Here is a 6,000-nt window from a genome sequence, read left to right as displayed (position 1 = left end):
CAGTTATTTTATAATACAACCTTTCAAGCTTCAAGCTTATGTTCCAACAACCTGTCAGCAAAAGTATGATTTTTATGATGTAAGAAAAGCACTGTATGTCTGTCAAGATAATGTATATTCTGAAAACAGTCATGAAACTTCGTGAGAAGGGACAACAGAAAAAAGAAATTAAAGGGTTACTCCATCCCAAAAGGAAAATTTTGTCCTTATTCACTTACCCCCATGTTGTTCCAAACCTGTAAAAGCTTCGTTCGTCATCGGAACACAATTTAAGATATTTTGGATGAAAAGAGGGAGGCTTGAGACTGTCCCATAGACTGCAAAAATAAATAACAGTGTCAAGGTCCATAAAAATATGAAAAGCATCGTCAGAATAGTCCATCTGCCATCAGTGATTCAACCGTAACGTTATGAAGCGACGAGAATAGTTTTTGTACACAAAGAAAACAAAAATAACGACTTTATTCAACAATTCCTCTCCTCTATATCGGTGCAGCGCGGCTGCGTACTGCTCAGAATTGCCAAAATGGCGCTACGCTGATTTAGGTGACCGAATACAGAGAAATCAGCATGTAGGTGGATTTGCTGATAGATAATTTGCTGACCTAGACCTGCGCAGAGTTAAAGGAGAGTAGTAAAGGGTAGTGAAGACAAATGTAGCAAGCTGTGTTGCTGAACTACAGTAGAAACCATCTTGGCGAGGATCAGAAGGTCATGAAAGGCATGAGAGATGGAGTGTCAGAGTCAAGATGGCTAATCTCACTGATATAAGGCGCTTTTGCAGAAGGAGCTAACATTCATTTCCCATGAGTGCTGCACACAAGCCATAGACTGTAAATTGCTAGAGTATTCAGTACAGCAAGTGAATTATTCCTCTTTGACAGCAATCATCAACAGCCTGGCATTGACATCGCTTCAGGGAAGAACCCTGGTTGAATCAAAGTGAAGAACTGCAATGAAAGACACTTTAAAGGAACAGTTTGTGTAAAATTAAAAATTCTGTCATCATCTATAAACCCTCACGTTGTTACAAACCCATATGACTTTCTTCTGTGGAGCATAAAAGATGATGTGTGCTTAACAGTGTTTTGGTTGCTTTTTTCTACATAAATGAATGGGAACTGAAGCTTTCAAGCTTCAAAAAGAACACGAAAATATACAAGCTCGCTTCAAAAGACGTTAATTGATGGACTGGAGTTGTGTGGATTACTTGTGGATTATTGTGATGTTTTAATCAGCTCTTTGGAGTTTCATTCTGATGGCACCCATTCACTGCACAGGATCCATTGGTGAGCAAGTGATGTAATGCCAAATTTCTCCAAATCTGTTCTGATGAAGAAAGAAACTCATCAATTCATCAACAGGGCTCATCTTGGATGTCCTGAAGGTGATTCCATTTTCAGCAAATTTTAATTTTTAAATGTATTGTTCTGAATATAAGATGACCCCATTTTTCATATGTAGTCATAAACAACAACAACAACAACAACAACAACAACAACAACAACAACACTGTCTTATATTCGAAATAATACAGTATTACTTTAAACTGTTGTTAACTGATGATATTCCTTATTAATTTTACGTTAATTAAAAAAGAATGATTTGTTTATATTATAGTACTGTCAAATGATTTTGTCAAAAGATTTTTTTACATAATATATGTGTGTGTGCCGTGTATATTTATTATGTATATATATATAAATACACAGAATGCATGTATATATTTAAGAAAAATGTATTGTGTTTTTATATTAAATGTATTTATATATAATATAAATTATATGAATATAAATATATACATGTAAAAATTTTCAAAATATATACTGTATGTGTGTGTATTTCTATATACATAATAAATATACACAGCACACACACACATATTATGTAAACAAAAACTGCTTGGATGTCAAAAGTGAACAGCATAGTCTTTAAAAAAAAACACACACTTTGTGTTTCACAGAAGAAAGTAAATCATATAGGTTTGGAAAAACATGAATGTGTCTGAAAAACAGCCAAACTTTTTTTAGTGAACTGTTGCTTTAATGTTGCAGTGTACTGCATGAAAGGCAACACAACAACCTTAAAGATTCGTGTGACATTGAAAAATGAATCTGTGGAAGGTGTGATGTGGATGGGAGGCAGTAATTATTTTGCACTCACATAACTTACATATCTTGTATTATGTACACAAGTACATGTGTACACTTGCAAAGAGAAGGAGTAAATTAACTACTGCCAAAGTCATTTTTGTTCCCTACAGCAGCTGCTATAATGGAGGTCGTAACCTCTAATTAAAGCGAGGTGAATTAATGAAAAAGCAAAATGAATCAAATCTATGTAGGCTTTTAAAGAACAAGGCATAAACAAAAGTCCTGAACAACCCAGCAACAGTTCATGCTGAGTTTCTACACCGATTCTTCTTTTTAGCTACAGAAATCACAGCGAGTTCCTGTTCTCATCCTTTAACATATCACATAAAGAGACAGAAATCTGAGCGGTAGGTTATGAGTGAAAGAATGGGAGCACAGTAAGCTGCCGTCAAAGTTTTTGTGCAGTCCTAAACCCATTTGTTTTACTGCGATTTCTTCTTTAATATGATTTCCATACAGCTCACCTATTTTTCAAAAATCTCGATGAGGTTAAAAACTCCAGCTTTTATCTCGTCCTTCATTTATAAGCTTTTTCATTGAGATCTTACTGGAGTCAGAATGATAACTTACCTGGTAAATATTAGAAGACAAACTGTGCTTTGGAGAGAGTGTTTAATAATACTCCAGCAATGCATCTGAGAGAACTTAGGCGGAGGAAACGCAGGAGATGATTTCCTGTAGATGACAGTGAAATTAATTATGGATTGATTAAAAGAAAGATGAAAACTAACATTCCTAATATTTAGATATATTAATAAAATGTAAAATATATAAAGTTACACATGATCAATATGTAGAAAACTAAGGTCAATTAAATAATATTCATAATATTTAGATTAACAAAATTAAAAGTCAAATACATTAATAAATACAAAATTGCACATGCTTGATATGTAGCAAACATATATTGTTAAGGAGTTTTATATTTTTGGTATATTAAATATCATTTTAAATTTTTAGATTAACAGAATGAAAATAAAAATGAATAAATAATTACAAACAAACACGCTCGATATGTAGCAAACTTACATTGTTTAGGAGTTTTATATTTTTGGTTTATTAAATATACCAGCCAGGGGCGAGGACTATGCTTTCCCAGCATGCATTGCAGCATAAATAAATAATGTCAACTACTGCTTTACTGTTCACTGTTTTACAGGTTACTGCATTATTTACACTTGTGATTGATGATTATTTTGTGTATGTCAAAATGCGTTCCCTTTTTCATAATAAATTAATAAAACAATGCATTTATACACAGAGACATGCAATACCGTATTCAAATGGGGGACGGGAAACAATGAAAACAGAGGAAAGAAGAAAATCATCATAATAAAATTTACAAGACCAAACAACAAAGTCATAACCTTCCAAAATACAAGCAATATTATTTCTTTATATTACCAAAACTGCCCCTGATGCCAGCAGTTATTACTGAAGGATAATCAACAGAAAAGCCAACTAATGCAAAACCAGGTTTAAATATGAGGTACGTTTTTGTGAGCTGTATCTATATTATTCAGTGATTTGTTTTTGTGATGTGATATGCTTTAGCACTAATAAGGCTGAGAAGTAAAGACTGAAGCAGTGTCCATATCAGAATGTAATGATTCCCCCACAGGCTACACTGCTTTTATCCAAGCACCAGCATTGATTTCCACAGCCTCTCAATGCATTCAAATCAGATTTTCATTGCTTGTGCAGTAACAAGTTCAATATTAATAATATCTTTTAATATTCAACAGTCTTTTTCCAAGTGATTCTGAAAGATAATCAAGACTCAACGCTGCAGCTCTGTATTGTGTTTATATACATACATACATTTTATTTAATATAATATTTCTATAAAATGGTTATAAATATGCTCTGGTCAAGATCAGAAACTTTTATATATATATATATATAATATATATATATATATATATATATATATATATATATATATATATATATATATATATTATATATATATATATATATATATATATATATATATATATATATATATATATATAGAAACTTTTATATATATATTAAATAACTTTGTAATTTACACAATGGTAGCAAACAGCATTTTAAAACACGAGTTCATGTTAGACACATGAGGGTTTTAACAAGTTCATTTTGATATTTTTTTAATCATCAAAAATGTATAATTTGATCAAATAGAATTATTAAAAAGTCAGACGTTTTAATGCCACAAAGCATAGCTTCTACTTAATGATTTTTTTTAAAGCTGATGTTTGTTTTGTCCCTCCAATGAAAATGAAAAAATTCAACTTCAATAAAGAAAGTAGCTTTTTTTTTTTTTTAATAACTGTAAAAATATGAGAAAATAACACATATTATTAGTTTATTAGTTATCCTCTTTAATAAAAGTTTGAGTTTGAGGTTCATACTGTAAAGAAAAAAAATTTTCCTGGCAAAAAAAAAAAGGAAAAACTATAACTAGTTCATTTTCCAATGTTTCATATTTTAATATAATGTATTTTAACCTTAAAATACAACACAGTGCAATTCATAATTAAAAAACCAACCTGTAAAAAAAATAATCCTTCATATTAACACAGTACACTGTGTACTAATTTTTTTAATTGTAATGACATAATCGCTTCATAGGTATTATCAAAACTGTACATTCTAGGCTACATAATTTTTTTTGTCAGTTACACCCCTTTTACTTAAAATATTTACTTGAAGTACCCCCTTAACTTAATATTTTAATAATTTAAGAAAACATTTGGATGTTAACAGTTGTTAATGTTAATTTGGTCACATGACATGCCGGTAAACAAATAAAATATTTAATCTTTTCCGTAGGTTTTGTTTTTCATTTCTCATTTTCATTTTATATTTTTACAATTTAATTATTAGCTCTCATCAATGAATCCCAGTGCAGGAAACATGAACTTAAGACATGTGTGATGACACAAACATTATTTTTAAGATTTGATTGTGTTTTAGAAAGAAACTGTGAAGTCTGATAGAAAAATAATCACTACATCGAGTCAGCACATGTTCTTATACAGCAGCAGAAACTTCAGCCTGTCTGAAGAATGTGGCAGTAACAAATTATGTTAAAGGGATAGTTCACTTTAAAAATATAACAACTAGCATCTTTACAAAGAGTTAAGCATAAGGTGTATGCATGTGGGTGGTTGTTTGTTGAACCAGGTGGTTCAGTACATCAAGCAAGTCAATAGGAGGTGAGCGCTGGGTCAGAGAGAGAACCATATGCCACATTAGTCACTGCAGACCATGTTTACGGATTAGAAAAAGTCTTAAATGAAGCAGATCAGGCATGCCATTTTAACAAATGAATAGCACCTATACTTACCCAAACACCATCTGAGCATGCAGGACCAGACTAGTGAGCCTCACAACCCTGATCATGAGTCAAAGCAAACTGTGATTAATCTTCAGAACCGAGAACCTGTGATTTCAACACCTCCAGTTCACACACAAGCATGTACGAGTGGATCTATGACACTCAATTACCTTCTCACACAGGATAAAAAAAAAAAAAAAAAAAAAAAAAAACCTGACAGAGAGAATGTATTCTCAGGAAAGGCGGCTAATGTGGTATTCATGGCCACTAAATAAGGGTGCGAAAAATCCTCTTAATTCAAAAGAAAAATAAGTTTTCATTCCCCATGGGTAGATATTTGTTCTTGTTTTAGGTATAAACTCACTTAAGTTGATAAAATTTTACATTTCCATTTTGCGTAAAGCCTGATTTATGGGTGTATAGACGTTTATATTGGAAAACAAAAATGCTGGGCAAGACATTTAGTGCATAAAACATTTAATGACTTGCTCAGATTTCAGAAGACATTTAGTGCATAAA

This window comes from Cyprinus carpio, chromosome B24, assembly GCF_018340385.1.
Source record: "Cyprinus carpio isolate SPL01 chromosome B24, ASM1834038v1, whole genome shotgun sequence".
Taxonomy (NCBI): domain Eukaryota; kingdom Metazoa; phylum Chordata; class Actinopteri; order Cypriniformes; family Cyprinidae; genus Cyprinus; species Cyprinus carpio.
The sequence above is the reverse complement of the archived record's forward strand: the minus strand, read 5'-3'. Positions refer to the sequence as shown.